The sequence below is a fragment of the Rhinichthys klamathensis genome, unplaced genomic scaffold (assembly GCF_029890125.1).
Source record: "Rhinichthys klamathensis goyatoka isolate OS25496 unplaced genomic scaffold, OSU_Roscu_1.1 h1tg000167l_1, whole genome shotgun sequence".
Lineage (NCBI taxonomy): Eukaryota > Metazoa > Chordata > Actinopteri > Cypriniformes > Leuciscidae > Rhinichthys > Rhinichthys klamathensis.
In genome coordinates, this window is record NW_026606698.1 from 1,298,606 (window position 1) to 1,310,896 (window position 12,291).

Consider the following 12,291-nt stretch of genomic DNA (forward strand, 5'->3'; position numbering starts at 1 on the left):
GGTATTATTTTTTATTACGTTAATCATAAATACTACCACAGTATTATGACTTTGTCACTATCATGGTACTTTTTAATATTTCTTTTTATTATTACTATTATATATAAAACAAAATTTAAATGATTCTTTTTTTTTTTTTAAGACGTCTGTTTTTACTTCTTTCAAATATTCATTATTATTTTATTAACTTACACAGCAATATTATTAACTTATCATAAATACACATTACCATGACTCAATGTCATAGTACATTCCTGTAATTTTATTACAATATTTCAAGATTTTTTTATATTTAATTTAATTTAATTATTTTATTTTAACCCACTTTTTATTTTATCATGATTTATTTGATCTTTTTTGTCCTTTTATCACAAGCTGATGTGTTGGTTATTTAATTTGAGTTATTATCTTTGTTCTTTTGTTTTGTTTTTAGATGCTCTCAGCCAGGTTGGCGATGAACTGTTGCTGTTCGATGCAGCGTAAGGAAAAAATGAAAGCATATACAGGTTTGCTTACCTATTCAGTTTCGCATTGAATTTAAGATTTAGCTGTTTGTGTATTAAAGCGTTAAACAATCTCGCTCCTCAATACCTTACTGAGTCAGATTGCTCATGTCACAGGCCGATCATCGATCACGAGCGCCCACATCCACACTGAAATGCAACGTTTTTCTCCTCTTGTGCTTTTAATGTCTTGTGAATGTTTATTTTAATTTGGGGGATGGATCTAGATATTTCTTGTACAGCACTTTGGTCAACCAAGGTTGTTTTAAATGTGCTTTATAAATAAATTGAACTTGAAACGTCAGCATTTGATGGCCTGAATGAATCTCCTCAAACGTACATTTCTGCAGTAGACCTGATATTAGCGTCGGCCTCTTGTTGTGTTCTCGGATGTAACTGCACCAAACTCATCAAAGCTTCAGCGAGGGATGGAATATGCAGCGTTTTCTGCCGTCAAACTAAAAAAGGAGGTCAGTTGCAAACCCTGCAGCTGTAGATTAACAGACATTATGAGGAGAAGCTCAGGAGAATATGAGATCAGCTTTCAGATGGCCTTGTGCTGTTTAAACACAAAGACACAGAGTTAAACCCTCTCGCTCTTATTTCAGGCTTTGTTTGTCCTTGAAGAGTCGAGGCTGTGTTTGATGTGTCTGATAAACAAGCTCATCGCTCTTATTGTTGTTCTTAACAATGCTTTTCTAAAAAAAAAAAAAAAAGTCACATGATAATTTCTTTAAAAAAATAATTAATGAATGTAATCCTGTGATTGCTGCAGATCCAGAGCGAGCTGTGAAATTCCGTCATGAATATTTATGAGGACGTGTGACCCGGGGCAGGATGTAGACCGAGTGCTATCCCAGCATGCCCTGCTGTGAGGGAAGTTGATCAGATCATCTCCAGCTTATTGGCTTCATTCTGTGTTCTCGTGTGAACAACAGAAGAGAGTAAGTACATACTTCATCGAGAGCACAGCATTTCATGTGACTATTCATAATGTAAAACAATCATACAGAAACCCTTAAAAACTAAGGTGATGGTGTCAAATGCTAATATTGTGGTATAAAAGGCAAAGTCTCATTCATGCACATGGCATTTACATAGACACTTAGTAGCAAGCATGGTACTTAAAAGAATACCATGGTATTCAGCACAAGCTGATGTTTTACCTGGTGCATATTCACATGTTTGTGAACATCTATAGATAAAGTACAGAAGCAGATTAAAAGATTATTTTATTTTTTTCAAAACAATTTTTTTCTTTCATTAACTTACGGCATTATTACATTAATCATAAATACTACCACAAAATTATGATTTTATGTCAATTTCATGGCACTTCTCTACACTTAATATTATTATTTATATTCTTATTTTGTTTATTTTATTAACTTAACGCAATATTATTGTTAATAATTGTTACCACAACTCATGTGAATATCATGGCACTTTTCATACTTCATTTTATTAGACTATTTTATAAATAGCCTATTTAAAAAAAAAATTTGAAGTAATGCTTTTTATTTTATTTAAAATTTTCTTTTGTTTATTTCATTTAACGCATAGCATTATTATTAAAGGTTGGGTAGGTCGTTTTTGGTCTAAAAAACCTTTTCCCAAATTTGTTTAAACTTTCTATATATATCAATGCATAATTAAAATGTAAGTACTCTGATAAAAAGAGTATAAAAATCGAGTGACTCTAGACCGTTTAATCTGCACTAAACACAGCTCATTATTTCCTTCCGGGACGAAACAAAGGATTGGCTTAGGCGACTGTCACTCTCTCGCAACCATGGCAACACCCCCGCTGCTACATGCGCTGCCCACATGCGCGCACTCGTTTGACTCGAGGAGGGTAAGAGACTAGTAAGAGACACAATTACATGCAAAACACGGCGTATATGTTATGAATCTTACACAAAATTCACCTTCATCACAGTGTAACTGATTGTAATGGGAAAACGTGTATCAATGCAACCTGTTTTTAGCTTTGCTTTATGTTACTAGCTCGTTAACGAATCAAACTCAATATATTTTAAACTTTAACAGTATCGATATGCTAGCTTGATAGTGAGTATTAACAGCCATGTTAGTTGTTTATATTCATAATGATAAAGTTAGGTATTTTATTACATGTGAGTCTGACATGATGTCACTACATGCACTGCTCCTCTCCGCTTGGCGCTAGTAAGCGCGTCCTCCAGCTGTGAGCTGTCGGCATCGCACGTTCATGTGTTTTGGGGGCGTGGTTTTGGAAGGAGCCCAGAATGGAGGGGGTGGAAGTGAATGGAGATAAGTAGCTGTGTTTATTACAGCCCTGAGAGGACTACAGACACTTGATTTTTATACTCTCTTTTCCAGAGTACTTACATTTTAATTATGCATTGATATATATAGAAAGTTTAAAAAATTTTGGCAAAAAGTTTTTAAAAAAAATTCTACCTACAATACCTTTAAGTAAAAAAAAAAAAACGTAACACTTTACAATAAGGTTCCTTTTAAGTTTAGTTAATGCATTAACTAATATTAACTAACAATGAGCAATACATCCGTTACAGTACATATTAATCTTTGTTAACATTTCATATCTGTTTCAGATTCATAAACTAATGTTAACAGATGCAACTTTTGATTTTAATAATGTATTAGTAAATGATTAATAAATACTTTACATTGTTAACTGGTGTACTTAACTAACCTTAACAAATGAAACTTTATTCTAAAGCGTTAGCAAAAAAAAACTACCACAGTATTACAATAATTTTGCTTTCTTTTTCTTTGTGACAGATTTATAAATATGGAAAATGATAAATATTAGACTTTGCTGAAAATGTGAGTCTTGCTTGTCTGGTCAGAACTAGTGTGTTTCTGTGTGAGTCCTGTTTTATCATCAGCAGGTGCAAATCACAAGTCTAAACAACGAAATAAAAGCTTTAGGATTGGATAAACCCTTCTGTAGTGGCTTCTCCAAATGTGTGCGTATGCATCATTTACAGTAAAGCACAGAAATGATTTCCCTGAGTAAATGGCTCCTTTATCCTCCTAATATCACAGATCTGCCTTTGAGTCGGATCACAGGTTTTGGTAACAGGCCGACGCCTTAAATGAAACACCAGGCTCCGCTCGACACACTTTCTTAGGTAGTTACACGGACATTTCCATGCTAACCGTGTTCCCCGACTCGCCTCCTCTCCAGAGTTAGTTACCGCGGCCTGTGAAAATGCAGGAGGGAAACTATTATCTGTAGTCGGTGTGAGAGTCTGGCGCTGGAGTGCGCCGCCTTCATTTTCCCAGTCAGCAGGAGTCCTGGCAGGGTTATAATAGCCTTACATGTGTAATTAACACATGGAAAGGCGAGCGGGACCTGTCGCGCAGGGACAGCAGGAGAAAGCGCTCTCATTCTTCTCTTGACTTTCTCCTCCTTTCTCTGGATGACGCTCTCTCGCTCTCTCTGGACGCGAACACACTTACAAACGTCTCCCTCTCACCTCCTCTCTCACTCTTGCTCTCTTTCACACGAGCTTTGTTCTCCTCTTTCGCTCGTTCCCTCGCTTTCACTCGCCATCTCCCACCTCTTTCTCTCATTGATGTCTCCTGCGCTTCTCTTGATCTCTTGTTCTCGACCCCTCTCTCTTTTCCAGGAGCTGAAAAATGGTGCCTGCTCCACAACGCCGCTTCCAAGAACTGGGAAAGACAATGGAAGACACCCTCCAGAAGACATGGACACATGAAATGTGTAAGCCTGAACATGAAGTGCCTGCTTGCATTAGGGAAATAAACACTGTGTTAAATCTATGCCTTGTTTTGGCACATTTATAAGGCAGGATTGCATGTATGCTTTGCAGAGGAGGCAATCCCAGAATGCAATGTCCAGGAAAAAATGACTCCGATTTTGGCAAACTAGTAGTGAGAAATGTTTATGATAGAGTCATTTTAGTAACACTTTAGTTTAGGGTCCAATTCTCACTATTAACTAGTTGCTTATTAGCGTGCGTATATAACTGGCTGTTTATAAAGCACATATTAATGTCTTATGCTGCATAATCATATTCTACATCCCTTAATCACCCAAAACCTAAACAAATACCTTACTAACTATTAATAAGCCATAAGAGTTTATTGAGGCAAAAGTCGTAGTTAATAGTTAGAATTGCACCCTAAACTAAAGTGTGACCAGAATTTTAAGTATATACTGAGAAATAGTGATAAATGTCATTTTTAATCAAAAATGATCAGATTTGTAATCATATTTAAAGATTTTACTCCATGTATGGGTGTTTCAAAAGTGGATTTCTATTAAAGATTTTTTATTTCTGATATATAAAAGCATTGTCATAAATTAAAGCTTATTTGTAACTCTTCTTTTTATATATATATATATAGTTTTACCCTGGTCCCAGACATGGAATTTAAATTAAAATATTAAATATTAATTTGTTTTTTAAATATATGATATGCTGAACAAACAGTACAATATTTATGTGTGAAAATGAAATCTTCACTTAAACTTTAATAAATAAATAAAAAATCATAAATTTCATTTAATTGAAACAAACTAAATTCATGATTTGTGGTGACAATTATTATTATTTAATACAGGGCCTAAAGTGGCCATGGTTGAAGAAACACTCATTCAAGACTAAATTGGAAAAGCTTTGTTGCAATATATAAATATTTTTTACAAATACAGTGACTTATAGCTTCTAAAACTGGGCCACGCTCAGTGCAAAACAAAATTAAAATAATTTACTTTTCATCCAATTCTAAAAAATAATGATATAAAATGTCACTCATTTTGTGTTCGAAGTGTTTTCATGCTATTGATAGACAGTATTGATATCTTATGCTAATGTCAAACTGAACTAGTTGCATGAACAGACGCGTGGCTTAAGAACTAGTCCAACCAACTAGCAATTAGGGCTGATCAGTTCTACTTTTCATATTAAAATTAGACCAATCTACCTTTTTATGTAACAGACTTAAATAAGCAATGACCAGTCTTGAAGAAAAAAATTGAGATGACTAACTTAAGTTTAGTCTGAGCGGTTTCTGCAGCGTCCTCTGGAGTCAGCGTCGAGTGTGTTGCGAAACTGCTGATTGAGTGACTTCTGCCGATGTAAAGCTTTTCAAATCACTCGTTTCTGAAGTTCACGTTGTGTTGTGTTGTAGCTGTCAGTGTAGGCCTAGGCAGCAAGGCGGCTGGATTGGTTTTGGAGTGGATCTGATGTAAAGAAATCCCCCTAAACCCCCCACTGAGTAACCCAGCGAGCGCGAACCTGTAATTAACCAGCGATACATTAATTAAGAGTTAACGCCGAGAGAAAGGCTGTGGTCTAATTGAGGCCGACGTGGGTTGTAATTAGAGCTATAGTCACACATTGAGATTTTATGAATGAGTGACTTTGCCAGGTTTTGACGCCTTCTCGTTCTCGTGCACCAGCCACTAGCTGTTATTAGCCCGTGTGGACGTGAACGAGACAATATGTTGCCGGTCAAATTTCTTTTCTTTTCTTTTTTTTAATCCAAACAGCAGATTTTTTCTCCAGGCTTTCTCTGACTCTCCCTGTTGTTAATTAGCGGTGTCCGACGCGTGGGGGAAGGAGGAGGTGGAAGCTGGGAATCCAATTATTTCTCTCTTTTTTGCCCCAAACGTTTTTTTTTTTTTTTTTTTTTTTTTTTTTTTAGCCGTGTCTGGTGGGAAAGAGGAGGATGAGCTGCAGAGATGTGGACAAGGGCACAAGCAGGAGCGGATGAGATGTCCAGGACAGAGAGAGGCCGTATAGCTTTCACTGTCAAGAGTCTGTTCTGAGGTGTTCATGATGAGGTGACCAAGAATATATACAAATTAATTCATTACTTCCCGTTTTAAAACTTAGCAGTTTTGTTTATGTATTGGCACTGTATGCTTCTTCACTTTACACAGAATTAGCACATCGCAGTTTTTAAGCTTGTTTCTGAAAGAAGTGATGGGCAAGGCTGCATTTATTTCAGTAAAAACAGTAATATTGTGAAATATTATTACAATTTAATATAGCTGTTTTCTATGTGAATATATTGTAAAGTAGAATTTATTTATGTGATCAAAGCTGAATTTTCAGCATCATTACTCCAGTCTTCAGTGTCACATGATCCTTCAGAAATCACTCTAATATGATGATATTTAATTTCAAATATATATATATATAGAGAGAGAAAGCTGGAGATACAGACACACACGTATACACTCAGTATATACACACATACTAGTACAATTTGTATTATCAAATGGCGTTTGCATTGATATATAGGCCTATATATATTACCCATTTATTTATTTTTTTATATATTTGTTATCAAGTAGTTTATTTATTGATTGATTCATTATATGTAAAATTTACATAAATATTCTTTCAAAATTCTCCTTTCATTGTCACTGAAAATGACGTTTGGAATCACTTGTATGACAGGAACTTTTCCTTTATTTAATAACTTGATTTAAAAAAAAATAGTTTATAGCTGTAATTTGTGAATAAAATCTTCATTGTCAGTGAATTGTATTGAGTGAAATCAGTTAATGTCATACTATTTTATAATACATTTATTTTACTTTAAACCACAGGAATTAACGGTAACACTTTAGTTTAGGGTCCAATTCTCCCTATTAACTACTGGGATATTGTCTGTTTATTACTACTTATAAAGCACATATTAATGCCTTATTCTGCATGACCTTATTCTACATCCCTTAATCACCCAATACCTAAACTTAACAACTACCTCACTAACTATTAATAAGCAGTATCAGGAGTTTATTGAGGTAGAAGTCATGGTTAATAGTATGAATTGGACCCTAAACTAAAGTGTGACCGAATAAACAAAGTGCATTTTTTGTGTTTCACTCTCAGTGTGAATAGACCTTTAGTCCATGATTTGTTTCACTCTTGGTGTGAATCGTCCTTCAGTTGCACACACGAGAGAATCTCCAGAAATAAACTGAAGACAGGTGTTTCTTCTGCAGTGCCTTCAGTAAAAGTCTGTATTCTTATATCCTTCCTCATAATAGCTTGTATTTCATGTACAATCACGTAGCCTCGCGTAGCCAGAGCTTCTATCGCAGCTTTACTTGGCTAAGGACGTTTGACTGACATGTAACGCAACCAATCACAGCTCGTTTTGTTGCGTGTCATGTTTAGGGGCGTGCCATTGTAATGTCGATGTCCCTGTGTGCATCTAATAAATTATTCATTCAAGGACTTTATTCAAGTTTACTGCAACATTAGAGCCGTAAACTTCACATACTTTTGAAAACCCCGCGTTCAGTTGATCCTGGTGAGCGCTCATTGTCACAGTTGTAAACACAACGGCTCTCTTCTTCCATGAGGGGTTTTGGCATCACGGCATTTGTTTCCAGGCGGACAGATAAAAAACACGACACACACGTCTCCCGGACATCCTGTAGAGTTCAACCAATCAGATCGCGACTTTGAAACACCTGAAGTGTTTCTAGAAAAGTGTGCCGTATGCATCAGACGTTCAGCCAACGGTCCGTGTTTGTGACTCTGATGCTGAGACTATGTAGTCTATGTAATCTATGTAATCTAACTATTTAATCACATGTAGTCTAATATCTCTCAGTGTTTCAGCCCAAGACCAACCGGCTGTGTTTTCAAAACAATTCAAAACAGAAGCAACGAGGATCCGCTCCGGTCTCTGAGTGCAGATGTGCTGCTGGATTAAAGAGCAGAAGATGAGCATGTCTCTTACACCTCTGCTGCCGGCCGGAGGTCAACGGCTCCAGTGACGTGATTTACGAGTGTTTCTCCGGTCTGGAAGTCCAGTAGCTGTCGCTGACACTCTCGTTCCTCTTCTCCTCCACTCCACCTCTCATCAGCTCGTTCATCACTTCCTCAAGCACACCGCTTCAAAGCGTCGCTGATCCGTGTGTGTCCGCGGCGAGGGAAACGGCCTTAATCTGAGTCACACTGCTCCATTGATCTTCAGGCAGGAGCTTCAGTTCACGGCTGCGTGTGTGTGTGTGTGTGTGTGATTGTGAACCTGGAGATGCACGGCGAGCTTCTCGAAGCTTTAGGAGACCCAGCGAAGGGATTTGAGTCGCTGGTGGAAGAGTCTGTCAGCTGGGAGTCACTGGTGGAATAATCCATCCCTGGATCCAGTGAGTTTGTTGATCATTTCCAACAGTCCTGATTCGAATCGTCTGATTGCAGAAGTCACACACACACACACACACACACACACACACACACACACACACACACACACACACACACACACACGCACACACACACAGATTACACACACACACACATTACACACACACACACACATTGCCATGATCAGAGAGTAATGACTTCACTTTCAGTCTGTTTCTCTACAGGAGTCATGTGGACCACTTCTATCTATCTGTCTGTCTGTCTATTTACCTGTCTGTCTATCTATCTGTGTATCTGTCTGTCTGTCTTTATCTATATCTTTCTTTCTGTCTGTCTGTGTATCTATCTATCTATCTATCTATCTATCTGTCTATATCTCTATTTGTCTGTCTGTCTGTCTGTCTGTCTGTCTGTCTGTCTATCTATCTCTCTATCTGTCTATCTATCTCTCTATCTGTCTGTCTATCTCTCTGTCTGTCTGTCTGTCTGTCTGTCTGTATCTCTATCTGTCTATCTATCTATCCATCTATTAGTTATGTATTTATTTATTTATTTATTTTGTGCTTATTTGTATCTTAAAAGTTACATGTAGAGACAGCATCCAAGTCGACTTTTTTGTTTATCTGTTTGTTTGTATGTTTTTTTAATCTAATCAGGGATCATTTTATTTGTCTATTGTTAATTATTTATTTATTTAGTACCTTGAAAGATGTGGTCACTGTGAACTGTCATGCAAAAGCTACAATCTCTTTAAACGCACAGAAAGGAACACAGCATACAGGTTTGGAATGACATGAGGATGAGTAAATAATGACTGATACTATTCCTTTATTTTATGATAACATTATGAAAAAAAGATAGTAAGCGATCATTTGTTCCAAAGTGGTACAACAAACATTTACAACTGGCATCGATCTGGCTTCATGGCATATAGTATATAATTTTTTTTTTTTTAATGAATGTATTAAGGTGGATTTACATAACCTCAGGGATATGCTGACAGCACAAACACCGCTGAGCGCCAGATCCAGTGAGACGAGAGATGATTCTGCTGAGCTCGTGTGCTTATGCTTCACAGTCGAGTCCAGCCTAGAGGGAAGACGGTCATTAGGGCAAAGGCCATCAGTGTCTTTCTGCCCAGTCATCAATCTCACAATCCAGCTGATCCTACACAAGGGTCAAGGTTTGGCTGGACAGCAGGGTCCAGTTAGCCACTCCAGGAGATGATGGCCAATAAAAGCTGTGTATTCTGATGCAATCTTTTTTTTTACTGCAAATGTTTAATCATAGATGTCTTACCACCCGTTTCACAGCTTGCTATAGCACATCAGCCATTAGAGATGAATGTGAACGCTGTCGGATGCCTCGCTCCAGGTACTTCTGCTCCATGTTTCTCTCTTGCGTATTATCGCATGTTATAGATTCTCACACTGAGAAACCAACGTTCCACCTGCTAAAACGTGGCTCTTTTTCTTCCTTTCCAACTTCCGAGCTCACAGTCACAAAGACTCCCTTAAAGCACTTCAACAAATAATGGAGCGAGCGCATCCGAATCAAACCACCTCTCGCCCAAACCATAATTTTGTTTGGCCATTTCAAGGCCACCAGTGACACTAATAGCCATGCTTGTTTCACCATGACTACTTTCAGGCGGTCAACACACTCCATCAGCTCTCTCTCAAGACTCCATTTGGACTTTCATCTTCAGAAAGCATTTTTTTCCCTCAAATATCCACCTTATTTCGCCCCCAGCGAGTGCGGTTGGATACTCCACCACGTCTCTGCCCATTAAATGTAGCCTATCCTATGGCCTACTGACAGACATCAGTGTAGGTTGAGGGTCTTTGGGTGCAGTTGAATATTTTTAGCTTTTGCCCCTCAGAAAGCTTCTTAATTATCAGGATGAAAGGTTCAGAGAAGGCGTTAAGTGTTGGGAAGCCTGGCTAGCAAGCGTTGCTCTATGATCAATCACATACTAGCGCACAGACCTTTCGCTAAATTGTGACTGACACCAAGCTGCCTTTTTTGTTGAAATAAACGTATTGTGCCTTTCGTTTACCTGGGTAAATGTTCGAGAGCAGAGCTGTTTGAAGTAAGCAAAAGATGTATGTGATTTCTGTCGACTTTCGGCTGCGATGCGCTCTTGTGTGCTTCCTCATAAAAGGCTTTCTTGCCCCAACAAGGCCGGTTGGAAAGAGGTTCCTAATCTTACCTGAAAGAAAACGAATTTGAGCTGATTATTTGAAGTGGACCAGGGTCAGACACTGCAGGATATGGTTTATGCCTGAGATGTTCAAGTGAGCTCACTGTGTGCGGCTCTGTCTTATTCTTTGTTATTACACTGAAAGCCTGCACTGAGCACTGGATATATGACAGTTTTATGTGTTATTATCTAAAATGTGCTTTCTCGCTGGGAATCAGCCTTTCCCGTTTCCCATCAGCCCCTCCCAAAACACATGTGAGCATGGACATGAGCACTTTTAAACAACTTTATCATTCTAATTGTTTTTTAATTTATTTCAACTTGTGCTGTGGTTTTAGTGCTTTGTTTTCAACTTTAGTATTGTATTTTTTACGTTCTTTTAAATATTGTTTTGTTTTATCCTTAACTAGATTTTTCCAGAAAACAACATGCATAATACAGCATGGCGAATTTAAAATATTGATCTAGTATTTGAGAAGACTTTTTTTATTATTGTTTATTAATTTGATTAATTTGTGGTTGTTTCACTATGACTTAAAGTGTTGGGTATCCATTTATGAATAGTTTTGAATGGTAACCCTTCTTATGAAATGTGTATTTAACACTGTTTCTGAATAAGCCGTAACTGGCACTGTTTGATCAGTACAGTACATATTTGTCACATGATTTCTTCAGTTTCTCTTCTATATGGCGACTACAGGAGTCAAATTCTGCAAACTGTTTCCAAATGTGGCTGCTTTGTGTGGTAACCTGTAAAACACATACTGTATATGCATAGTTCTTTTATCTGCAGGTTATTTCTGTGAAAACAGTCACACGATCCACTTCTGGCTCTTCTGGCTCTTCGCCCCGAACACGTCCACATATGTGCCGGACAAAGAGGGTGTTTGTTGTGGTGTTGATACCAAGTTGCTGCTGATCTTCATGTTCTTCTTCTTCTTCTCCTCCTCCTCCTCGCGCTCAGCTTCTTCCAGGCCCGTTCTGACCTTCCCCAACATGCACATGGGCTTTTCTTTCCCTCCGCCCGCAGATTGATCATGCATGCTTCTCAGAGATGTTTGAGGAATGCTGATCAGCGCTGGACGCTTTCTGAGGGACCAGGTATAGTCTCACCTGAAATATGTCTTTAAAACAACGTATATGCCACAATTATTTAAATATAAGCAGACTATCAGCATCTGCTCACTTAGACAGGAAATTGTCATCTGATTGACATGCAAAATGGGCATCCACATTCAGTCTCGTTTTATGTGACATTTGGAGGTTTGACTAAAATCAGTGATACCACAAAAAAATAGACCAACATGCAACTGGATTTTTGCAAATACTTTACAAAAGTAAATCTTTTTTTCAGGCTTGTTATTGATGCTTTGTATTGTAATTGGTGTCTTTTATTTTGAAACCATTAAAAATCCCTTAATTAGCTGCCTTGTTT

At 37.7% G+C, this 12,291-nt stretch overlaps 1 long non-coding RNA gene across 2 annotated transcripts; it reads left to right on the forward strand.

Moving 5' to 3' along the window:
• Nucleotides 1-447: 447 nt before the first annotated feature.
• Nucleotides 448-11,952, forward strand: LOC130091458 (uncharacterized). 2 transcript variants are annotated; one of them, XR_008807809.1, is made up of 4 exons: nucleotides 448-506; nucleotides 1,285-1,447; nucleotides 6,189-6,327; nucleotides 11,821-11,952. It is a non-coding gene; the product is annotated as an uncharacterized LOC130091458 (long non-coding RNA). The 2 variants fall into 2 exon arrangements; XR_008807810.1 differs by lacking the exons at nucleotides 6,189-6,327; nucleotides 11,821-11,952 and adding an exon at nucleotides 4,145-4,199.
• The last annotated feature ends 339 nt before the right edge of the window (nucleotides 11,953-12,291 follow it).